Source organism: Triticum aestivum, chromosome 3B (genome assembly GCF_018294505.1).
Source record: "Triticum aestivum cultivar Chinese Spring chromosome 3B, IWGSC CS RefSeq v2.1, whole genome shotgun sequence".
Classification (NCBI taxonomy): Eukaryota; Viridiplantae; Streptophyta; class Magnoliopsida; order Poales; family Poaceae; genus Triticum; species Triticum aestivum.
Window position 1 is genome coordinate 738,381,702 of NC_057801.1, and position 27,593 is coordinate 738,409,294.

The following is a 27,593-nucleotide window of genomic DNA, read 5'->3' on the forward strand; positions in this document are numbered from 1 at the left end:
AGTGTCCTCAGTACTACTATTTGACTGATTCATTTGTGAGAAGGTTTAAATTTACATCCTCGCGTAATTCTCAAAATGTCCTGTTTGATATTTATGATCAATCATATACCATGGACTTAGAAGATTTTACTACTGCTTGCAAACTTCCACAGTGGGGTAATGTTAATGAACCCCGTAAATCTGAATATAAAGACTTTCTTGCTAGTATCACTGTGGGAGAATCTAGAGATATAGCTCAAGCTACCATAGGGAGCATTCATTTTCCTGCTATACATTATTTTGCTCTCTTCATTGGTAGATGCATTAACAGTAAGGATGAAGCATGTCACATGTGTGTCCCTGATCTTTGTGTTCTCAAGAGTGCCGTGTTAGGTAATAAAGATTACAACTTTGGGGCAATTGTTGCACGTAGGTTGCATAATAATGGTTTAGTTGGAGATTTGTTTGGAGGGATTTATGCGACCCGTGTTGCTAATTATCTTGGTATACCTCCACATGAGGGTGATAGGGAGTTGCCTCCCGCTTCTTTAGATTATGACGCTATGGTCAGTCATCATTTTCTTGTGAGGAATGAACAATTCCTCCAGTATCGACTAATCTTGACAGACGTCGCGCTATCCATGTTACTCTCCCTGCTCCTTCCCTTTTTGATTACTAGGCAAAACGAAGGTATGTTGTCACCAAGGAGGAGGCAAATGAATACGAGAGGAGAGCGGAGGCAGCTCGCCACCATGCCGCAACTCAGGAGGTAATGGCTGCTGCATCTCAGTACGACCCCAGTTACAACTTCGGATATCAGTCAGGCTATCCATGGCCATAGACCAACTTAGGCCAAAAGCCTAAGCTTGGAGGAGTATGTATTTCTCACCGACATTACATTGATGTTCAGACACTTATTCTAGTTGTCGGTGCTCATACTTTTTCATTGTACTATCCATGCTAGTTTAATTTCTTTTTCTAGCTTTCTTCTTGTGTGTTTGATAAACCTTAAGAAAAACCAAAAAAATTTAGTTAGTTTAATCTCCATGCTTGTAGCAGTAATTAAAATGAAAACCCAAAAATATTTCTCGTTCTTCTTTTGCTTGTTGGGAGCTTTCCTGTGTAAATAGTTTTATTTCTTTTCGTACCTTTGGGGGTCGAGAGTAGAAGACTATAATGAAAATGTTTAGTGGCTCTCATATGCATGATTGTTGATTTAATTTAGAGCCCATTACTTTGTCTTCTCTCTTGAATTGAATGCTTATAGATTCCAACTTAGTCCAATGCACGTGCACTATTATTATTATACACACCATTCAGTCGTGCAAGTGAAAGGCAATAATGACGATATATGACGAACTGATTGAGACGAGAGAAGCTGGTATGAACTCGACCTCTCTTGTTTTTGTAAACAAGATGAGTTCATCATTCCTGATTCAGCCTATTATGAATAAACATATTTGCAATGACAATTAGAGATTGTAGTTGCTTATGCCATGCTTAATTAGCTAGGAGCTTATAATAGTTTACCTTGCGTGCGAACATGCTATTAAAATGGTTGTGATGTAGTATGATAGGGTGGTATCCTCCTTTGAAGGATTCGAGTGACTTGACTTGGCACATGTTCACGCATGTGGTTGAAAACAAAATCAACATAGCCTTCACGATAGTTATGTTCATGGTGGATTATATCCTACTCATGCTTACACTCAGTGTTGATTAATTTTAATGCATGTTCATGACTGTTGTCGCTCTCTCAATTGGTCACTTCCCAGTCTTTTTCTAGCCTTCACCTGTACTAAGCAGGAATATTGCTTGTTTATCCAAACTCCATAAACCCCAAATTTATTCCATATGAGTCCACCATACCTTCCTATATGCGGTATTTACCTACCGTTCCAAGTAAATTTGTATGTGCCAAACTCCAAACCTTCAAATGAAATTCTGTTTTGTATGCTTGAGCGGCTCATATATCAACTAGGGCTATCTGTATCTTCCATGCTAGGTAGGTTATTCTCAAGAGGAGTGGACTCCGCTCCTCATTCACGAGAAAATGGCTGGTAACCGGGATGCCCAGTCCCATGATCGAAAAGATCAAAGCAAATCAAAATAATTAAAACAAAACTCCCCCGGGACTGTTGCTAGTTGGAGGCACTCGTTGTTTCGAGCAAGCCATGGATTGATGCTTGTTGGTGGTGGTGGAGTATAAACTTTACCATTCTGTTTGGGAACCGCCTATAATGTGTGTAGCATGGAAGATATCGAGATCTCATAGTTGTTGCATTGACAGTGAAAGTATACCGCTCAAAATGTGATTCATCTATATTTTAAAATCGAGCTCTGGCACCTCTACAGATCCCTGCTTCCCTCTGTGAAGGGCCTATCTATTTACTTTTATGTTGAGTCATCACCTTCTTATTAAAAGAACCCACTGGAGAGCACATTGTCATTTGTGTGCATTACTATTAGTTTATATTGGGTATGACTTGACTGGATCTCTTTTACCATGAATTACAATGTTTAGTCAGTCCTTGATCTTTAAAGGTGCTCTGCATTTATGTTTTGCGGTCTCAGAAAGGGCTAGCGAGATACCATCTTGTTATATCTTATTATGATTGTTTTGAGAAAGGGTTGTCATCCGAGATTTATTATTATTGCTCGCTTGTTGATTATGCCATTGATATGAGTAAACGTGAGACCTAAGTGTTATTGTGAATATGGTTAGTTCATAATCTTTGCTGAAAACTTGAATGTTGGCTTTACATATTTAAAACAACAAGAGCAAACAGAGTTTGTAAAAGTTTTTCTTTATCACTTTCAGTTTCTCAACTGAATTTCTTGAGGACAAGCAAAGGTTTAAGCTTGGGGGATTTGATACGTCTCCAACGTATCTACTTTTCCAAACACTTTTGCCCTTGTTTTGGGCTCTAACTTGTATGATTTGAATGGAAACTAACCCGGACTGACGTTGTTTTCAGCAGAACTGCCATGGTGTTATTTTTGTGTAGAAACAAAAGTTCTCGGGATGACCTAAAAATCCATGGAGATTACTTTTGGAAAATATAAAAAATACTGGCGAAAGAATCAAGGCCAGGGGCCCACACCCTGTCCACGAGGGTGGGGGGCGCACCCCCTCCCCCTGGGAGCGCCCCCTGCCTCCTGGGCCCCCTGGATGTCCACCGACCTCAACTCCAACTCTATATATTTGCTTTCACGGAGAAAAAAATTAGAGAGAAAGTTTCATCACGTTTTACGATACGGAGCCGCCGCCAAGCCCTAATCTCTCTCGGGAGGGCTGATCTGGAGTCTGTTCGGGGCTCCGGAGAGGGGGATTCGTCGTTGTCGTCATCATCAACCATCCTCCATCACCAATTTCATGATGCTCACCGCCGTGCGTGAGTAATTCCATCACAGGCTTGCTGGACGGTGATGGGTTGGATGAGATTTACCATGTAATCGAGTTAGTTTTGTTAGGGTTTGATCCCTAGTATCCACTATGTTCTGAGATTGATATTTCTATGACTTTGCTATGCTTAATGCTTGTCACTAGGGCCCGAGTGCCATGATTTCAGATCTGAACCTATTATGTTTTCATGAATATATGTGAGTTCTTGATCCTATCTTGTAATTCCATAGTCACCTATTATGTGTTATGATCCGACAAGCCCGAAGTGACAATAATCGGGATACTTCTCAGTGATGACCATAGTTTGAGGAGATCATGTATTCACTATGTGTTAATGCTTTGGTCCGGTACTCTATTAAAAGGAGGCCTTAATATCCCTTAGTTTCCATTAGGACCCCGCTGCCACGGGAGGGTAGGACAAAATATATCATGCAAGTTCTTTTCCATAAGCACGTATGACTATATTCGGAATACATGCCTACATTACATTGATGAACTGGGGCTAGTTCTGTGTCACCCTATGTTATAACTATTACATGAGGAATCACATCCGACATAATTATCCATCACTGATCCAATGCCTACGAGCTTTTCACATATTGTTCTTTGCTTATTTACTTTGCCGTTGCTACTGTTATAGTTACTACAAAATCGCTATCGTTACTTTTATTACTGTTACCATTACTATCATACTACTTTGCTACTAAATACTTTGCTGCAGATACTAAGTTATCCAGGTGTGGTTGAATTGACAACTCAACTGCTAATACTTGAGAATATTCTTTGGCTCCCCTTGTGTCGAATCAATAAATTTGGGTTGAATACTCTACCCTCGAAAACTGTTGCGATCCCCTATACTTGTGGGTTATCATCGATGATTTAACCGATATGCTAGATTATAATTCAAAAAGCACCTAATACATGGACGAGGATAGCGGAGCCACGGCTAGTACCGATGCCCCCCTGTCACCGGCCGCTGGTTAGCCACGTCCACCTATGATATTTACATGGTGGATACCCCCGAGGATGGCGATGGCAGTCCCAATCAGGACCGAGACAAGCCCGGAGATGAGCCGCCTAAACGCCAAAAAACAGCGCCGTCGATCGAAGCCACGTCGAAGCCATGCAAGCAATGTGGACTCTACAGAGAATGACACCCCAAATAATACGGATGACCTCGCCGGAGCTGCAGCCAGCGAAAATCATCAGGATGACCCTACGGGGCAGGAGGACCCGCTCAACCCGGAAAAACCCGATGGCTCCGAAGACAACAACTACCTCCCACCCTCTGAGGAGGAGGCCAGTCTAGGGGATGACAATTTCATCGTCCCCGAAGACCTGCTCGAGCAGGAACGGTTCAAACGGAGGCTTCTAGCCACCGCCCGCAGCCTGAAGAAACAAAAGCGCAGAATCAAGGCCTAACAGGACACCCTAAATGATCAATGGATCAAAGTCCTTGCCGCTGAAGAAGGGTACGACCGCGAATAACCAATCAAAAGCTATCCCAAGCGAAGATTGTTGCTGCAATTCGACGATGAGGCCGTAGAGCCAGCACGTCTGACATATACACGCACCAAACAGCCGGACCACCCCCCGGGAGGGGAAGTATAGAGAATCTAACGAGGAAAAGCACCTCACCGCCCCACCTCGCCGTTACGGCAAGGATCAAGTGCGGCACGTCTATGAATACAACCTCCGCCACGACCTAGACGCTCGAGGAGGCCGTACCAAGTCCATCTGCGGACCCAGAGAAAACCCGCCCACTCACTGCGAAGGATATTACAATTGGCTGAACCAAAACGATAGAGTCCGGGAACAGCAGTGGACTCGGATGGCCGAAGACCTCCGATGCAATGTAACCCGAGTTCGGGGCGCCTCACACCCCCTGTGCTTCACAGAGAGGGTAGTGCAACACCAATTCCCAAAAGGCTTCAAGCTTATGAACATCGAACCATACGACGAAACCACAGACCAGCTGTATGGGTAGAGGATTTCCTCCTCCATTCACATGGTGCGAGGAGATGACCTCCACGCCATCAAATATCTGCCACTAAAGCTTAAAGGACCAGCTCGACATTGGTTGAACAGCCTTCTCGAAGACTCTATAGGTTGTTGGGATGAGCTTGAGGAGGCTTTTCGAGCGAACTTTCAAGGCACCTATGTCTAGTCTTTAGACATTGATGACCTAAATTGCATCACACAACAGCCCGAACAATCTGCCCAACAACTTTGGAACCGATTCCTGACCAAGAAGAACCAGATTGTCGACTGTCCGGATGCCGAAGCCCTGGCCGCTTTCAAGCATAATGTCAAGGACGAATGGCTCGTAAGGCAACTCGGCCATGACAACCATGAACTATGGCAGCCCTTACTTCTCTCATACCTCGCTTTTGCGCGGGCGAAGACAGTTGGCTCGCTCGCAAAACACCAACCCCGACACACCCGGTACCTCCGAGGTTCGGGATGGAAATGGAAAGCCGTGATGCAGCAAGAGTAAACGTCGCCACAATGACGGCGAAGGCGAGGATACGACAGTAAATGCTGGATTTCAAAATCTGAATTCCGGATCACGAAAGAAGGCCCCTAAGGGCAACGGCAACGACCCATCCAGACTAGACACAATTCTAGACAGGCCTTGCCAGATCCAAGGCACATCAGAGAAGCCCTCCAACCACTCCAACTGTAATTGTTGGGTGATCAAACAGGCCGGCAAGCTCACAACCGAAGACTCGGGCAAAAGCCCACGAAGCAAGGACGATGATGAGGCCCACAGGCCAAATAATGGAGGCCAGAAACCCTTCCCTTCCGAGGTTAAGACGATGAACATGATCTATGCAACCCACATACCGAAGAAGGAGAGGAGGCAAGCACTTCAATACATATGTGCCGTCGAGCCTGTAGCACCAAAGTTCAATCCATGGTCATCCTGCCCGATCACTTTCGATCACAGGGACCACCCGACCAGCATACGCCATGGAGGGTCTGCAACCTTAGTTCTCGACCCCATCATCGATGGATTCCACCTCACTAGACTCCTAATGGATGGGGGTAGTAGCCTCAATCTGGTATACGAAGACACAGTGAGGAAGATGGGGATCAATCCATCAAGGATCAAACCCAGTAACAACACCTTCAAGGGGGTTATGTTGGGGAACGTAGCATGCAATTTCAAAAAAAAAATCCTACGCTCACGCAAGATCTAACTAGGAGATGCATAGCAACGAGGGGGAGAGAGTGTGTCTACATACCCTCATAGACCGTAAGCGGAAGCGTTTGACAACGCGATTGATGTAGTCGAACTTCTTCTAGCTCCGACCGATCAAGCACCAAATGTATGACACCTCCGAGTTCTGCACATGTTCAGCTCAGTGACGTCCCTCACATTCTTGATCCAGCAAGGTGTTGAGGTAGTAGATCAATTCCGTCATAATGGCATGGTAACAGTGATGGTGAAATGATCCTTGCAGGGCTTCGCCTAAGCACCACGAGAATATGACCAGGGGTGTAAACTGTAGAGGGGGGCGCCGCCCACAGCTAGCAATTGATATTGTATGTTCTAGGCGCCCCCACCCATGTATATATAGGTGTGGGGGGAGGCAGGCATGGGGCACCCCAAGTAGCCTAAATCCTACTTGGCGTCCTCCCCAATTCGGCCTCCGCCCTTCCATAAATGCCGGAGGGGGAAGGAAAGAGGAGGGAGGAGGGACGGAAGGGGGAGGTTGAATCCCCCCTTTCCTTTCTCCCTTCCCCTCTTTCCTTCTCCTCTGGTTCGTCCCATATGGGGGGCGCACCAGCCCCTGGTGGCTGGTCCGTTTCCCCTCTTGGCCCAATAGGCCCATATCTTTTGCTGGGGGAGCCCGGAACCCCTTCCAGTGACCTGATATGTACCTGATACCCTCCGGAACACTTCTGGTGTCCGAATACCATCATCCTATATATCAATCTTTACCTATCGACCATTTCGAAACTTCTCACCATGTCCGTGATCTCATCCGGGACTCCGAAAAACATTCGGTCACCAAATCACATAACTCATATAATACAATATCGTCATCGAGCGTTTGATAGCACACAAGGCATTCCTTCGGTATCTGGGAGTTGCATAATCTCATAGTTGAAGGATTATCTATTTGACATGAAGAAAGCAATAGCAATAAAACTGAACGATCATAATGCTAAGCTAACGAATGGGTCTTGTCCATCACATCATTCTCCTAATGATGTGATCCTGTTTATCAAATGACAACACATGTCTATGGTTAGGTAACTTAACCATCTTTGATCAATGAGCTAGTCTAGTAGAGGCTTACTAGGGACATGGTATTTTGTCTATGTATCCACACAGGTATCAAGTTTCTGGTTAATAAAATTCTAGCATGAATAATAAACATTTATCATTAAATAAGGAAATATAAAATAACAACTTTATTATTGCCTTAGGGCATATTTTCTTCAGGTTATTCCAGGAGTGGTGGCCCGTTGCATAGGCACTGTGATGCTTGAAGTAGTGTTTGGCTCTCCGGACAACTTCCGAAGCGAGGACTTGATTTTCGACATTGCACCCTTTCACAACGGCTATCACGCCCTCCTCAGTCGAACATTGTTTGCTAAATTCAATGTCATTCAGCATTACACGTACCTCAAGTTGAAGATACCTAATCCTTCGGGCGGTGCTACCTCTTGAGCACTGTGTTGGTTTTCCCTTGAAGAGGAAAGGGTGATGCAGCAAAGTAGCGTAAGTATTTCCCTTAGTTTTTGAGAACCAAGGTATCAATACAGTAGGAGTCTCCTCACAAGTCCCTCGTACCTACACAAACAGACAAGAACCTCGCAACCAACGGATAAAGGGGTTGGCAATCCCTTCACGGTAACTTGCGAAAGTGAGATCTCATAGAGATAATAAGATAAGATAAATATTTTTGGTATTTTTATGATATAGATTGGAAAGTAAAGATTGCAAAATAAAGTAGATCGGAAACTTATATGATAAAAGATAGACCCGGGGGCCATAGGTTTCACTAGTGGCTTCTCTCAAGATAGCATAAGTATTATGGTGGGTGAGAAAATTACTGTCGAGCAATTGATAGAAAATGTCATAATTATGAGAATATCTAAGCATGATCATGTATATAGGCATCACGTCCGCGACTGACTCCTGCCTGCATCTACTACTATTACTCCACACATCGACTGTTATCCAGCATGCATCTAGAGTATTAAGTTCATAAGAACAGAGTAACGCATTAAGCAAGATGACATGATGTGAGGGACAAAGTCAAGCAATATGATATAAACCCCATATTTTTATCCTCAATGGCAACAATACAATACGTGCCTTGCTGCCCCTGCTGTCACTGGGAAAGGACACCGCAAGATTGAACCCAAAGCTAAGCACTTCTCCCATTGCAAGAAAGATCAATCTAGTAGGACAAACCAAACTGATAATTCGAAGAGACTTGCAAAGATAACCAATCACACATAAAAGAATTTAGAGGAGATTCAGATATTTCTCATAGATAAACTTGATCATAAACCCACAATTCATCGGATCTCGACAAACACACCGCAAAAAGAGTTACGTCGAATAGATCTCCAAGAATATCAAAGAGAACTTTGTATTGAGATGCAAAGAGAGAGAAGAAGCCATCTAGCAAATAACTATGGATCCGAAGGTCTGTGGTAAACTACTCACAACTCATCGAAGAGGCTATGGTGTTGATGTAGAAACCCTTTGTGGTCGATTCCCCCTCTGGAGGAGCATCGACGAAGGCTCCAAGATGGGATCTCGCGGATACGAAAGGTTGCAGCAGTGGAAATAGGTTTTCATGGTGCTCCTGGATATTTTCAGGGTATGGAGGTATATATAGGCGAAGGAGGTCGGTCAGGGGAGCCACGAGGGGCCCACGAGGGTGGGGGCGCGCCTACCCCCCTAGGGCTCACCTTGCACCCACGTGGCCGCCTCGGCTGCTTCTTGACGTTCACTCCAAGTCTCCTGGATTGTGTTTGTTCCAAAAAGATCGCTCCCGAAGGTTTCATTCCGTTTGGACTCCGTTTGATATTCCTTTTCTTGAAAACACTGAAATAGGCAAAAAAAACAACAATTCGGGTTGGGCCTCCGGTTAGTAGGTTAGTCCCAAAAATGATATAAAAGTGTAAGGTAAGGCCCATAAACATCCAAAACAGGTAATATTATAGCATGGAACAATAAAAAATTATAGATACGTTGGAGACGTATCAAGCATCCCCAAGCTTAATTCCTGCTCGTCCTCGAGTAGGCAAATGATAAAAACAGAATTTTTGATGTGGAATGTACCTAGCATATTTCTTAATGTAATTTTCTTTATTGTGGCATGAATGTTCATATCCAAATGATTCAAAATAAAAGTTCATATTGACATAAGAGATAATAATACTTCAAGCATACTAACAAAGCAATCATGTCTTCTCAAAATAACATGGCTAAAGAAAGTTCATCCCTAGAAAATCATATAGTTAGACTATGATTCATTTTCATCACACAAAATACTCCGATCATGTACAACCCCGGTTTCAGCCAAGCAATTGGTTCATACTTTTTTAATGTGCTTCAACTTTTTTCAACTCTCACGCAATACATGAGCGTGAGCCATGGATATAGCACTATGGGTGGAATAGAATATGATGATGGAGGTTGTGTGGAGAAGACAAAAAAGGAGAAAGTCTCACATTGACGAGGCTAATCAACGGGATATGGAGATGCCCATCAATTGATGTCAACATGAGGAGTAGCGATTTCCATGCAACGGATGCACTAGAGCTATAAATGTATGAAAGCTCAACAAAAGAAACTAGTGGGTGTGCATCCAACTTGCTTGCTCATGAAGACCTAGGGCATTTTGAGGAAGCCCATCGTTGGAATATACAAGCCAAGTTCTATAATGAAAAATTCCCACTAGTATATGAAAGTGACAACATAGGAGACTCTCTATATGAAGAACATGGTGCTACTTTGAAGCACAAGTTTGGAAAAAATATAGTAACATTGTCCCCCTTTTTTATATATTTTGGGGCCTTTTTTGGCCTTTCTCTTTTTTATTGGCCTTTCTTTTTTTACTTTGCCTTTCTTTTTTTTGTAAGGGACAATGCTCTAATAATGATGATCATCACACTTCTATTTATTTACAACTCAAGAATTACAACTCGATACTAGAACAAAATATGACTCTATGTGAATGCCTCCGGCGGTGTACCGGGATATGCAATGAATCAAGAGCGACATGTATGAAAAATTATGAAGGTGGCTTTGCCACAAATACGATGTTAACTACATGATCATGCAAAAGCAATATGACAATGATGAAACATGTCATGATGAACGGAATGGTGGAAAGTTGCATGGCAATATATCTCTGAATGGCTATGGAAATGCCATAATAGGTAGGTATGGTGGATGTTTTGAGGAAGATATGATGAGGTTTATGTGTGATAGAGCGTATCGTATCACGGGGTTTGGATGCACCGGTGAAGTTTGCACCAACTCTCAAGGTGAGAAAGGGCAATGCACAGTACCGAAGAGGCTAGCAATGATGGAAGGGTAAGAGTGCGTATAATCCATGGAGTCACATTAGTCATAAAGAACTCACATACTTGTTGCTAAAATTTTATTAGCCCTCGAAGCAAAGTACTACTATGCATTCTCCTAGGGGGGAGGTTGGTAGGAGTTAACCATCGCGCTCCCCTGACCTCCACACATAAGGAAGGCAATCAAAAGAGCACCCCATGCAACAAATTTGTTACACAACTTTTACCATACGTGCATGCTATGGGACTTACCAACTTCAACACAAGTATTCCTTAAATTCACAACTACCCAACTAGCATCACTCTAATATCACCACCTCTATATCTCAAAACAATTATCAAGCATCAAATTGATCATAGCATCCAATTCATTTCCTATGATAGTTTTAGTTATACCCAACTTCGATGCCCATCATTCTAGGATCAAATTTATAACCATAGTAAATACCATGATGTTCTAAAAGACTCTCAAAATAATATAAGTTAAGCATGAGATGTCAACAATTTCTACAAAACAAAACCACCACCGTGCTCTAAAAAGATATAAGTGAAGCACTAGAGCAAAATTATCTAGCTCAAAAGATATAAGTGGAGCACATAGAGTATTCTAATAAATTCCAAATCATGTGTATCTTTCCCAAAGGTGTGTACAGTAAGGATGATTGTGGTAAACTAAAAAGCAAAGTCTCATATCATACAAGACGCTCCAAGCAAAATACATATCATGTGGCGAATAAAAATATAGCTCCAAGTAAAGTTACCGATAGATGAAGATGAAGGAGGGGATGCCTTCCGGGGCATCCCCAAGCTTAGGCTTTTGGTTGTCCTTGGATTATCTTAGGGTTCCATGGGCATCCCCAAGCTTAGGCTCTTGCCACTCCTTATTCCATAATCCATCAAATCTTTACCCAAAACTTGAAAACTTCACAACACAAAACTCAACAGGAAATCTCATAAGCTCCGTTAGTGCAAGAAAGAAAAACCACCACTTAAGGTACTGTAATGAACTCATTATTTATTTATATTGGTGTTAAACCTACTGCATTCCAACTTCTCTATGGTTCATACCCCCCAATACTAGCCATAGATGCATCAAAATAAGCAAACAACACACGAAAAACAGAATCTGTCAAAAACAGAACAGTCTGTAGAATCTGTAACTTTCGGATACTTCTGGAACTCTAAAAATCCTACCAAAATAGGGAGTCCTAGGAAATTTGTCTATTTATCTATGGAAAAAATAATAAACTCAAAATCACGTTTCTGTGATTTATTAAAATTATTCTCGTGCGTGCAAAAGTTTCTATTTTTCAGCAGAATCAAATTAACTATCACCCAAGATGATCCTATAGGTTCTACTTAGCAAAAACACTAATTAAAACATAAAACCACATCTAAACAGATGCTAGATGATTTATTTATTACTAAACAGAAGCAAAAAAGCAAGGAACAAAAATAAAATTGGGTTGCTTCCCAACAAGCGCTATCGTTTAACGCCCCTAGCTAGGCATAAAAGCGAGAATAGATCTAAGTATTGTCATCTTTGGTATTCAAACTCATAAGTGGCTCGCATCATAGATTCATAAGGTAATTTGATTTTCTTTCTAGGAAAGTGTTCCATGCCTTTCCTTAATGGAAACTGGAATCTAATATTTCCTTCCTTCATATCAATAATTGCACCAATCGTTCTAAGGAAAGGTCTACCAAGAATAATAGGACATGAAAAATTGCAATCTATATCAAGAACGATGAAATCTACGGGCACATAATTCCTATTTGCAACAATAAGAACATCATTAATCCTTCCCATAGGTTTCTTAATAGTAGAACTCGCAAGGTGCAAGTTTAAAGAGCAATCATCAAATTCACGAAAACCTAGCACATCACATAAAGTTTTCGGAATCGTGGAAACACTAGCACCCAAATCACACAAAGCATAGCATTCGTGATCTTTAATTTTAATTTTAATAGTAGGTTCCCACTCATCATAAAGTTTTCTAGGGATAGAAACTTCCAATTCAAGTTTTTCCTCATAAGATTGCATCAAAGTATCAACGATATGTTTGGTAAAAGCTTTATTTTGACTATAAGAATGAGGAGAATTCAACACGAATTGCAACAAGGAAATACAATCTACTAAAGAACAATTATCATAATTAAATTCCTTGAAATCCAAAATAGTGGGTTCATTGCTATGTAAACTTTTGACCTCTCCAAACCCACTTTTACCAAATTTAGCATCAAGATTTAAAAACTCTGAATCATTGGGACGCCTTTTAACTAAAGTTGACTCATCTCCAATCCCATCATTATCAAGATTCATATTGAAAAACAAAGATTTAATAGGATACACATCAATCACTTTTAGATCTTCATCATTATTTTCCCCTAACCCTTCTGGTTTGGCAGCCATCTTATTAACTAAGGTGGCTTGCTTATCAGAAATTTGGGCTATTGATTTTTCAAGATGAGCAATCTGAGAATTCAAACCATAAAATTCTTTAGACATATCATAAAGCTCTTTATTCATGTACTCCATAAAGCTTTTTTGTTCTTTAAACTCGTTTCTAAAGAAATTATTATGCTCAAATTGTAAAGTCATAAAGCTTCTAACGTTTAATTCAATCTCTTCCAACCTTCTAAGATGAAGATCAGCGTTCTTAGGCAAAGCCATAAGGGAAAACAGGCACACAAGAGGCAAGCGAAAAAGAGAGGCGAATGGAAAATATTGTCGACTGTCCGGATGCCGAAGCCCTGGCCGCTTTCAAGCATAATGTCAAGGACGAATGGCTCGTAAGGCAACTCGGCCATGACAAACCATGAACTATGGCAGCCCTTACTTCTCTCATGCCTCGCTTTTGCGCGGGCGAAGACAGTTGGCTCGCTCGCAAAACACCAACCCCGACACACCCGGTACCTCCGAGGTTCGGGATGGAAATGGAAAGCCGTGACGCAGCAAGAGTAAACGTCACCACAACGACGGCGAAGGCGAGGATACGACAGTAAATGCTGGATTTCAAAATCTGAATTCCGGATCACGAAAGAAGGCCCCTAAGGGCAACGGCAACGACCCATCCAGACTAGACACAATTCTAGACAGGCCTTGCCAGATCCAAGGCACATCAGAGAAGCCCTCCAACCACTCCAACTGTAATTGTTGGGTGATCAAACAGGCCGGCAAGCTCACAACCGAAGACTCGGGCAAAAGCCCACGAAGCAAGGACGATGATGAGGCCCACAAGCCAAATAATGGAGGCCAGAAACCCTTCCCTTCCGAGGTTAAGACGATGAACATGATCTATGCAACCCACATACCGAAGAAGGAGAGGAGGCAAGCACTTCAATACATATATGCCGCCGAGCCTGTAGCACCAAAGTTCAATCCATGGTCAGCCTGCCCGATCACTTTCGATCACAGGGACCACCCGACCAGCATACGCCATGGAGGGTCTGCAACCTTAGTTCTCGACCCCATCATCGATGGATTCCACCTCACTAGACTCCTAATGGATGGGGGTAGTAGCCTCAATCTGGTATACGAAGACACAGTGAGGAAGATGGGGATCAATCCGTCAAGGATCAAACCCAGTAACAACACCTTCAAGGGGGTTATGTTGGGGAACGTAGCATGCAATTTCAAAAAAAAAAATCCTACGCTCACGCAAGATCTAACTAGGAGATGCATAGCAACGAGGGGGAGAGAGTGTGTCTACATACCCTCGTAGACCGTAAGCGGAAGCGTTTGACAACGCGATTGATGTAGTCGAACTTCTTCTAGCTCCGACCGATCAAGCACCAAATGTATGACACCTCCGAGTTCTGCACACGTTCAGCTCAGTGACGTCCCTCACATTCTTGATCCAGCAAGGTGTTGAGGTAGTAGATCAGTTCCGTCATAATGGCATGGTAACGGTGATGGTGAAGTGATCCTTGCAGGGCTTCGCCTAAGCACCACGAGAATATGACCAGGGGTGTAAACTGTGGAGGGGGGGCGCCGCCCACAGCTAGCAATTGATATTGTATGTACTAGGCGCCCCCACCCATGTATATATAGGTGTGGGGGGAGGCAGGCATGGGGCACCCCAAGTAGGCTAAATCCTACTTGGGGTCCTCCCCAATTCGGCCTCCGCCCTTCCATAAATGCCGGAGGGGGAAGGAAAGAGGAGGGAGGAGGGACGAAAGGGGGAGGTTGAATCCCCCCTTTCCTTTCTCCCTTCCCCTCTTTCCTTCTCCTCTGGTTCGTCCCATATGGGGAGTGCACCAGCCCCTGGTGGCTGGTCCGTTTCCCCTCTTGGCCCAATAGGCCCATATCTTTTGCTGGGGGAGCCCGGAACCCCTTCCAGTGACCTGATATGTACCTGATACCCTCCGGAACACTTCTGGTGTCCGAATACCATCATCCTATATATCAATCTTTACCTATCGACCATTTCGAAACTTCTCACCATGTCCGTGATCTCATCCGGGACTCCGAAAAACATTCGGTCACCAAATCACATAACTCATATAATACAATATCGTCATCGAGCGTTAAGCGTGCGGACCCTACGGGTTCGAGAACTATGTAGACATGACCGAGACACATCTCTGCTCAATAACCAATAGCGGAACCTAGATGCTCATATTGGCTCCCACATATTCTACGAAGATCTTTATCGGTCGAACCGTTATGACAACATACAGTATTCCCTTTGTCATCTTCATACCTAGTTCAATCTCGTTAGCGGCAAGTCTCTTTACTCGTTCCGTAATACATCATACTGCAACTAACTCATTAGTCACTTTGCTTGCAAGGCTTCTTATGATGTGTATTACCGAGAGGGCCCGGAGATACCTCTCCGATACTCGGAGTGACAAATCCTAATCTCGATCTATGCCAACCCAACAAACACCTACAGAGATACCTGTCGAGCATCTTTATAACCACCCAGTTATGTTGTGACGTCTGATAGCACACAAGGCATTCCTTCGGTATCTGGGAGTTGCATAATCTCATAGTTGAAGGAATATGTATTTGACATGAAGAAAGCAATAGCAATAAAACTGAACGATCATAATGCTAAGCTAACGAATGGGTCTTGTCCATCACATCATTCTCCTAATGATGTGATCCTGTTTATCAAATGACAACACATGTCTATGGTTAGGTAACTTAACCATCTTTGATCAATGAGCTAGTCTAGTAGAGGCTTACTAGGGACATGGTATTTTGTCTATGTATCCACACATGTATCAAGTTTCTGGTTAATACAATTCTAGCATGAATAATAAACATTTATCATTAAATAAGGAAATATAAAATAACAACTTTATTATTGCCTTAGGGCATATTTTCTTCAGGTTATTCCAGGAGTGGAGGCCCGTTGCATAGGCACTGTGATGCTTGAAGTAGTGTTTGGCTCTCCGGACAACTTCCGAAGCGAGGACTTGATCTTCGATATTGCACCCTTTCACAACGGCTATCACGCCCTCCTCGGTCGAACATTGTTTGCTAAATTCAATGTCATTCCGCATTACACGTACCTCAAGTTGAAGATACCTAATCCTTCGGGCGGTGCTACCTCTTGAGCACTGTGTTGGTTTTCCCTTGAAGAGGAAAGGGTGATGCAGCAAAGTAGCGTAAGTATTTCCCTTAGTTTTTGAGAACCAAGGTATCAATACAGTAGGAGTCTCCTCACAAGTCCCTTGTACCTACACAAACAGACAAGAACCTCGCAACCAACGGATAAAGGGGTTGGCAATCCCTTCACGGTAACTTGCGAAAGTGAGATCTGATAGAGATAATAAGATAAGATAAATATTTTTGGTATTTTTATGATATAGATTGGAAAGTAAAGATTGCAAAATAAAGTAGATCGGAAACTTATATGATAAAAGATAGACCCGGGGGCCATAGGTTTCACTAGTGGCTTCTCTCAAGATAGCATAAGTATTATGGTGGGTGAGAAAATTACTGTCGAGCAATTGATAGAAAATGTCATAATTATGAGAATATCTAAGCATGATCATGTATATAGGCATCACGTCCGTGACTGACTCCTGCCTGCATCTACTACTATTACTCCACACATCGACTGTTATCCAGCATGCATCTAGAGTATTAAGTTCATAAGAACAGAGTAACGCATTAAGCAAGATGACATGATGTGAGGGACAAAGTCAAGCAATATGATATAAACCCCATATTTTTATCCTCAATGGCAACAATACAATACGTGCCTTGCTGCCCCTGCTGTCACTGGGAAAGGACACCGCAAGATTGAACCCAAAGCTAAGCACTTCTCCCATTGCAAGAAAGATCAATCTAGTAGGACAAACCAAACTGATAATTCGAAGAGACTTGCAAAGATAACCAATCACACATAAAAGAATTTAGAGGAGATTCAGATATTTCTCATAGATAAACTTGATCATAAACCCACAATTCATCGGATCTCGACAAACACACCGCAAAAAGAGTTACGTCGAATAGATCTCCAAGAATATCAAAGAGAACTTTGTATTGAGATGCAAAGAGAGAGAAGAAGCCATCTAGCAAATAACTATGGATCCGAAGGTCTGTGGTAAACTACTCACAACTCATCGAAGAGGCTATGGTGTTGATGTAGAAACCCTTTGTGGTCGATTCCCCCTCTGGAGGAGCATCGACGAAGGCTCCAAGATGGGATCTCGCGGATACGAAAGGTTGCAGCAGTGGAAATAGGTTTTCATGGTGCTCCTGGATATTTTCAGGGTATGGAGGTATATATAGGCAAAGGAGGTCGGTCAGGGGAGCCACGAGGGGCCCACGAGGGTGGGGGCGCGCCTACCCCCCTAGGGCTCACCTTGCACCCACGTGGCCGCCTCGGCTGCTTCTTGACGTCCACTCCAAGTCTCCTGGATTGTGTTTGTTCCAAAAAGATCGCTCCCGAAGGTTTCATTCCGTTTGGACTCCGTTTGATATTCCTTTTCTTGAAAACACTGAAATAGGCAAAAAAACAACAATTCGGGTTGGGCCTCCGGTTAGTAGGTTAGTCCCAAAAATGATATAAAAGTGTAAGGTAAGGCCCATAAACATCCAAAACAGGTAATATTATAGCATGGAACAATAAAAAATTATAGATACGTTGGAGACGTATCAAGCATCCCCAAGCTTAATTCCTGCTCGTCCTCGAGTAGGCAAATGATAAAAACAGAATTTTTGATGTGGAATGCTACCTAGCATATTTCTTAATGTAATTTTCTTTATTGTGGCATGAATGTTCATATCCAAATGATTCAAAATAAAAGTTCATATTGACATAAGAGATAATAATACTTCAAGCATACTAACAAAGCAATCATGTCTTCTCAAAATAACATGGCTAAAGAAAGTTCATCCCTAGAAAATCATATAGTTAGACTATGATTCATTTTCATCACACAAAATACTCCGATCATGTACAACCCCGGTTTCAGCCAAGCAATTGGTTCATACTTTTTTAATGTGCTTCAACTTTTTTCAACTCTCACGCAATACATGAGCGTGAGCCATGGATATAGCACTATGGGTGGAATAGAATATGATGATGGAGGTTGTGTGGAGAAGACAAAAAAGGAGAAAGTCTCACATTGACAAGGCTAATCAACGGGATATGGAGATGCCCATCAATTGATGTCAACATGAGGAGTAGCGATTTCCATGCAACGGATGCACTAGAGCTATAAATGTATGAAAGCTCAACAAAAGAAACTAGTGGGTGTGCATCCAACTTGCTTGCTCATGAAGACCTAGGGCATTTTGAGGAAGCCCATCGTTGGAATATACAAGCCAAGTTCTATAATGAAAAATTCCCACTAGTATATGAAAGTGACAACATAGGAGACTCTCTATATGAAGAACATGGTGCTACTTTGAAGCACAAGTTTGGAAAAAATATAGTAACATTGTCCCCCTTTTTTATATATTTTGGGGCCTTTTTTGGCCTTTCTCTTTTTTATTGGCCTTTCTTTTTTTACTTTGCCTTTCTTTTTTTTGTAAGGGACAATGCTCTAATAATGATGATCATCACACTTCTATTTATTTACAACTCAAGAATTACAACTCGATACTAGAACAAAATATGACTCTATGTGAATGCCTCCGGCGGTGTACCGGGATATGCAATGAATCAAGAGCGACATGTATGAAAAATTATGAAGGTGGCTTTGCCACAAATACGATGTTAACTACATGATCATGCAAAAGCAATATGACAATGATGAAACATGTCATGATGAACGGAATGGTGGAAAGTTGCATGGCAATATATCTCTGAATGGCTATGGAAATGCCATAATAGGTAGGTATGGTGGATGTTTTGAGGAAGATATGATGAGGTTTATGTGTGATAGAGCGTATCGTATCACGGGGTTTGGATGCACCGGTGAAGTTTGCACCAACTCTCAAGGTGAGAAAGGGCAATGCACAGTACCGAAGAGGCTAGCAATGATGGAAGGGTAAGAGTGCGTATAATCCATGGAGTCACATTAGTCATAAAGAACTCACATACTTGTTGCTAAAATTTTATTAGCCCTCGAAGCAAAGTACTACTATGCATTCTCCTAGGGGGGAGGTTGGTAGGAGTTAACCATCGCGCTCCCCTGACCTCCACACATAAGGAAGGCAATCAAAAGAGCACCCCATGCAACAAATTTGTTACACAACTTTTACCATACGTGCATGCTATGGGACTTACCAACTTCAACACAAGTATTCCTTAAATTCACAACTACCCAACTAGCATCACTCTAATATCACCACCTCTATATCTCAAAACAATTATCAAGCATCAAATTGATCATAGCATCCAATTCATTTCCTATGATAGTTTTAGTTATACCCAACTTCGATGCCCATCATTCTAGGACCAAATTTATAACCATAGTAAATACCATGATGTTCTAAAAGACTCTCAAAATAATATAAGTTAAGCATGAGAGGTCAACAATTTCTACAAAACAAAACCACCACCGTGCTCTAAAAAGATATAAGTGAAGCACTAGAGCAAAATTATCTAGCTCAAAAGATATAAGTGGAGCACATAGGGTATTCTAATAAATTCCAAATCATGTGTATCTTTCCCAAAGGTGTGTACAGTAAGGATGATTGTGGTAAACTAAAAAGCAAAGTCTCATATCATACAAGACGCTCCAAGCAAAATACATATCATGTGGCGAATAAAAATATAGCTCCAAGTAAAGTTACCGATAGATGAAGATGAAGGAGGGGATGCCTTCCGGGGCATCCCCAAGCTTAGGCTTTTGGTTGTCCTTGGATTATCTTAGGGTTCCATGGGCATCCCCAAGCTTAGGCTCTTGCCACTCCTTATTCCATAATCCATCAAATCTTTACCCAAAACTTGAAAACTTCACAACACAAAACTCAACAGGAAATCTCATAAGCTCCGTTAGTGCAAGAAAGAAAAACCACCACTTAAGGTACTGTAATGAACTCATTATTTATTTATATTGGTGTTAAACCTACTGCATTCCAACTTCTCTATGGTTCATACCCCCCAATACTAGCCATAGATGCATCAAAATAAGCAAACAACACACGAAAAACAGAATCTGTCAAAAATAGAACAGTCTGTAGAATCTGTAACTTTCGGATACTTCTGGAACTCTAAAAATCCTACCAAAATAGGGAGTCCTAGGAAATTTGTCTATTTATCTATGGAAAAAATAATAAACTCAAAATCACGTTTCTGTGATTTATTAAAATTATTCTCGTGCGTGCAAAAGTTTCTATTTTTCAGCAGAATCAAATTAACTATCACCCAAGATGATCCTATAGGTTCTACTTGGCAAAAACACTAATTAAAACATAAAACCACATCTAAACAGATGCTAGATGATTTATTTATTACTAAACAGAAGCAAAAAAGCAAGGAACAAAAATAAAATTGGGTTGCTTCCCAAAAAGCGCTATCGTTTAACGCCCCTAGCTAGGCATAAAAGCGAGAATAGATCTAAGTATTGTCATCTTTGGTATTCAAACTCATAAGTGGCTCGCATCATAGATTCATAAGGTAATTTGATTTTCTTTCTAGGAAAGTGTTCCATGCCTTTCCTTAATGGAAATTGGAATCTAATATTTCCTTCCTTCATATCAATAATCGCACCAATCGTTCTAAGGAAAGGTCTACCAAGAATAAAGGACATGAAAAATTGCAATCTATATCAAGAACGATGAAATCTACGGGCACATAATTCCTATTTGCAACAATAAGAACATCATTAATCCTTCCCATAGGTTTCTTAATAGTAGAACCCGCAAGGTGCAAGTTTAAAGAGCAATCATCAAATTCACGAAAACCTAGCACATCACATAAAGTTTTCGGAATCGTGGAAACACTAGCACCCAAATCACACAAAGCATAGCATTCATGATCTTTAATTTTAATTTTAATAGTAGGTTCCCACTCATCATAAAGTTTTCTAGGGACAGAAACTTCCAATTCAAGTTTTTCCTCATAAGATTGCATCAAAGTATCAACGATATGTTTGGTAAAAGTTTTATTTTTACTATAAGAATGAGGAGAATTCAACACGAATTGCAACAAGGAAATACAATCTACTAAAGAACAATTATCATAATTAAATTCCTTGAAATCCAAAATAGTGGGTTCATTGCTATGTAAACTTTTGACCTCTCCAAACCCACTTTTACCAAATTTAGCATCAAGATTTAAAAACTCTGAATCATTGGGACGCCTTTTAACTAAAGTTGACTCATCTCCAATCCCATCATTATCAAGATTCATATTGAAAAACAAAGATTTAATAGGATACACATCAATCACTTTTAGATCTTCATCATTATTTTCCCCTAACCCTTCTGGTTTGGCAGCCATCTTATTAACTAAGGTGGCTTGCTTATCAGAAATTTGGGCTATTGATTTTTCAAGATGAGCAATCTGAGAATTCAAACCATAAAATTCTTTAGACATATCATAAAGCTCTTTATTCATGTACTCCATAAAGCTTTTTTGTTCTTTAGGCTCGTTTCTAAAGAAATTATTATGCTCAAATTGTAAAGTCATAAAGCTTCTAACGTTTAATTCAATCTCTTCCAACCTTCTAAGATGAAGATCAGTGTTCTTAGGCAAATCCATAAGGGAAAACAGGCACACAAGAGGCAAGCGAAAAAGAGAGGCGAATGGAAAAGAGAGGGCGAATAAAATGGCAAGGGTGAAGTGGGGGAGAGGAAAACGAGAGGCAAATGGCAAATAATGTAATGCGAGGGAGATGAGTTTGTCATGGGTACTTGGTATGTCTTGACTTGAGCGAAGACCTCCCCGGCTACGGTGCCAGAAATCCTTCTTGCTACCTCTTGAGCACGACATTGGTTTTCCCTTGAAGAGGAAATGGTGATGCAGCAAAGTAGCGTACGTATTTCCCTCAGTTTTTGAGAGCCAAGGTATCAATCCAGTAGGAGGCTCCTCACAAGTCCCTCGTACCTACACAAAGAAACAAGAACCTCGCAACCAATGCGATAAAGGGGTTGTCAATCCCTTCACGGTAACTTGCGAAAGTGAGATCTGATAGAGATAATAAGATAAGATAAATATTTTTGGTATTTTTATGATATAGACTCAAAAGTAAAGATTGCAAAATAAAGTAGATCGGAAACTTATATGATAAAAAATAGACCCGGGGGCATATGTTTCACTAGTGGCTTCTCTCAAGATAGCAAAAGTATTATGGTGGGTGAACAAATTACTGTCGAGCAATTGATAGAAAAGTGCATAGTTATGAGAATATCTAGGCATGATCATGAATATAGGCATCACGTCCGTGACAAGTAGATCGAAACGATTCTACATCTACTACTATTACTCCACACACATCGACCGCTATCCAGCATGCATCTAGAGTATTAAGTTCATAAGAACATAGTAACGCATTTTTGGCAAGATGACATGATGTAGAGGGATAAACTCAAGCAATATGATATAAACCCCATCTTTTTATCCTCGATGGCAACAATACAATACGTACATTGTTGCCCCGGCTGTCACTGGGAAAGGACACCGCAAGATTGAACCCAAAGCTAAGCACTTCTCCCATTACAAGAAAGATCAATCTAGTAGGCCAAACCAAACTGATAATTCGAAGAGACTTGCAAAGATAACCAATCATACATAAAAGAATTTAGAGGAGATTCAAATATTGTTCATAGATAATCTTGATCATAAACCCACAATTCATCGAATCTCGACAAACACACCGCAAAAAGAATTACATCGAATAGATCTCCAAGAAGATTGAGGAGAACTTTGTATTGAGATCCAAAGAGAGAGAAGAAGCCATCTAGCTAATAACTATGGACCCGAAGGTCTGAGGTAAACTACTCACAACTCATCGGATAGGCTATGGTGTTGATGTAGAAGCCCTTCGTGGTTGATTCCCCCTCCGGTGGAGCGCCGACGAAGGCTCCAAGATGGGATCTCGCGGATACATAAGGTTGCGGCGGTGGAAATAGGTTTTCGTGGTGCTACTAGATGTTTTCAGGGTATGGAGGTATATATATGCGAAGGAGGTCGGTCAGGGGTTCCACGAGGGGGCCACGAGGGTGGGGGCGCGCCTTGCACCCACGTGGCCGCCTCGGCTGCTTCTTGACGTCCACTCCAAGTCTCCTGGATTGTGTTTGTTACAAAAAGATCGCTCCCGAAGGTTTCATTCCGTTTGGACTCCGTTTGATATTCCTTTTCTTCAAAACACTGAAATAGGCAAAAAAACAGCAATTCAGGCTGGGCCTCCGGTTAGTAGGTTAGTCCCAAAAATGATATAAAAGTGTAAGGTAAGGCCTATAAACATCCAAAACAAGTAATATAATAGCATGGAGTAATCAAAAATTATAGATACATTGGAGACGTATCAGGCGGCATAACTATCAATGGCAACACAGAATGCTTACTTCAGACCGAAGAGCACACCGCGGCCCTAGCGGGCGAAGACCAAACCTGCTCGTACGGGTCTCGATACCGGCCCTCCGTAAAGGCCGGAGACAACAGTAAACGGGTCTGAACCTGCTCCCCATCATGGGAACCCGCATGCGTTCATCGGAAATAGGGATGCGCGCCCCATGACACGCCCAAAATCTTCGCGCTCCATGTGCCTCGTCAACACAATTTCGCACTTAAAATACCATGGGCAGCCATGAGGCCTATATCAATAGATCCAAAGCATGTGTTCGGCGAACCCGCACTTTGGGGTTACTATAAGGGCATATTTCTCCCTATGTGGTTTTGGTGATTGATGATAGTGCATTTGCAGACTAATCGTGTGCATTGAGCATTTCAGATATCTCATGTCTAGGCACAAGACAATTCGTTGACCCTCGGAGCCTATCAAAGACGGTGGTTCTCTACATTTCTTTTCGGTGGATTCAAATCATAGGAAAGCCGTACTATTAAGAGGGGATCCGCTACGGAAAGGTTAGGGTGGAATCAACACGTACACATATGTTTCTTTGCACCCCCTTTCCTTCGCTTCTTTGGAGCATCATCCGTTTATCCTTGTCGCTGGTAGAGGAAGGCCTTCAAGTGTTATAGTTTATGTGGCGTGCTGTAGTATGATGACCCACAAGTATAGGGGATCTATCGTAGTCCTTTTGATAAGTAAGAGTGTCGAACCCAACGAGGAGTAGAAGGAAATGATAAGCAGTTTTCAGCAAGGTATTTCTGCAAGTACTGAAATAAGTGGTAACAGATAGTTTTGTGATAAGATCAATTGTAACGAGCAACAAGTAACAAAAGTAAATAAAGTGCAGCAAGGTGGCCCAATCCTTTTTGTAGCAAAAAACAAGCCTGGACAAACTCTTATAATAGGAAAAGCGCTCCCGAGGACACATGGGAATATCGTCAAGCTAGTTTTCATCACGCTCATATGATTCGCGTTCGGTACTTTGATAATTTGATATGTGGGTGGACCGGTGCTTGGGTGCTGTTCTTACTTGAACAAGCATCCTACTTATGCATAGGGTAATACTTTTGATGAAATTCCAATTTCAATCTTTTATAATTCCATGATCTCATATCATCACATAGCCTGTACCGTACCAATGCGTCTCCCTTCAAAGATAAAGAGAAAGCCTTCTTCTTAACAACATCATCGGGTATACCTGCAAGCTTAAATAATCCACAAACACCATCCACATAGCGTAGATGTTCATCAGGATGCTTTGTTCCATCTCCTGTAAAAGTGTTAGCTAGCAGTTTTTCCATCAAACTCGAAGGAATCTCAAAAGGAGTTTCATTTTCAATAGGTTCAGTAGCTTAGTAGGTTGACGAGCAACTCTTTGCTCTACTGGACGGGGTGAAGATACCCCGAACAAGCCCCTCAGACAATTAATTTCCATAGTAACAAGTGACCAAAAATTTTAGCACACTATATAAAATTTTCCTTACCCAATTCCACCTACCAAAGGCGCTTCACTCCCCGGCAATGGCGCCAGAAAAGAGTCTTAATGACCCACAAGTATAGGGGATCTATCGTAGTCCTTTCGATAAGTAAGAGTGTCGAACCCAACGAGGAGCAGAAGGAAATGATAAGCAGTTTTTAGCAAGGTATTTCTGCAAGTACCAAAATAAGTGGTAACAGATAGTTTTGTGATAAGATAAATTGTAACGAGCAACAAGTAACAAAAGTAAATAAAGTGCAGCAAGGTGGCCCAATCCTTTTTGTAGCAAAGGACAAGCCTGGACAAACTCTTATAATAGGAAAAGCGCTCCCGAGGACACATGGGAATATCGTCAAGCTAGTTTTCATCACGCTCATATGATTCGCGTTAGGTACTTTGATAATTTGATATGTGGGTGGACCGGCGCTTGGTTGCTGTTCTTACTTGAACAAGAATCCCACTTATGATTAACCTCTATTGCAAGCATCCGCAACTACAACAAAAGTATTAAGGTAAACCTAACCATAGCATGAAACATGTGGATCCAAATCAGCCCCTTACGAAGCAACGCATAAACTAGGGTTTAAGCTTCTGTCACTCTAGCAACCCATCATCTACTTATTACTTCCCAATGCCTTCCTCTAGGCCCAAATAATGGTGAAGTGTTATGTAGTCGACATTCACATAACACCACTAGAGGTTAGACAACATACATCTTATCAAAATATCAAACGAATGCCAAATTCACATGACTACTAATAGCAAGACTTCTCCCTTGTCCTCAGGAACAAACGTAACTACTCACAAAGCATATTCATGTTCATAATCAGAGGGGTAATAATGTGCATAAAGGATCTGAACATATGATCTTCCACCAAATAAACCAACTAGCATCAACTACAAGGAGTAATCAACACTACTAGCAACCTACTAGCACCAATCCCGGACTTAGAGACAAGAATTGGATACAAGAGATGAACTAGGGTTTGGAGATGAGATGGTGCTGGTGAAGATGTTGATGGAGATTGCCCTCTCCCAATGAGAGGAGCGTTGGTGATGACTATGGTGATGATTTCCCCCTCCCGAAGGGAAGTGTCCCCGGCAGAACAGCTCTGCCGGAGCCCTAGATTGGTTCCGCCAAGGTTCCGCCTCGTGGCGGCGGAGTCTCGTCCCGAAAGGTTGCTTGCTCTTTTTTTCACATGGAAAGACTTCATATAGGAGAAGACGGGCGTCGGAGAGCCACCAGGGGGCCCACGAGGTAGGGGGGCGCGCCCAGGGGGGCGCACCCCCCACCCTCGTGAGCAGGGTGTGGGCCCCCTGGCCTTCATCTTTGGTGATGATTTTTCTTTATTTATTTTAAGACATTCCGTGGAGTTTCAGGACTTTTGGAGTTGCACAGAATAGGCCTCCAATATTTGCTCCTTTTCCAGCCTAGAATTCCAGCTGCCGACATTCTCCCTCTTCATGTAAACCTTGTAAAATAAGAGAGAATAGCCATAAATATTGTGACATAATGTGAAATAACAGCCCATAATGCAATAAATATTGATATAAAAGCATGATGCAAAATGGACGTATCAACTCCCCCAAGCTTAGACCTCGCTTGTCCTCAAGCGAAAAGCCGATAACAATAAATATGTCCTGATGTTTAGAGGTAGAGGCGTTGATAAAAATAAAATACGGACATGAAGGCATCATGATTATTTTCATAAAAGCAACATATAAAGATTTTGTCATATGATTACTTATGTTCAAGTGATGATCTTTTCACAAAGCCAAAGTATGAATCAGAAACCTTATTGAGCGCCAACAAATTATAACCTCAGTCATTGAAGCAATTGCAATTTATCATAACATCGGAAAGAGTCTATGTCAGAGCTTAAAAGCAAGTCCACATACTCAACTATCACCTAGTCCTTCATAATTACTAACACTCACGCGATACTTGTGGTTACGGAGTTTTAATCGGACACAAAGAAAGATAGGGGCTTATAGTTTTGCCCCACAACCTTTTACCTCAAGGGTAATGTCAACAATAATAATTCATGCTCCCCCACGTCCAATTAGATATATATATATATATATATATATCATGTTCTTTCCAACATGTTGAGCTTGCCAAAGGATAAAATGAAAAGGAAAGGTGAAGATCACCATGACTCTTGCATAAGGTAGAGGATAATAATAAAAGATAGGCCCTTCGCAGAGGGAAGCAGAGGTTGTCATGCGCGTTTAGGGTTG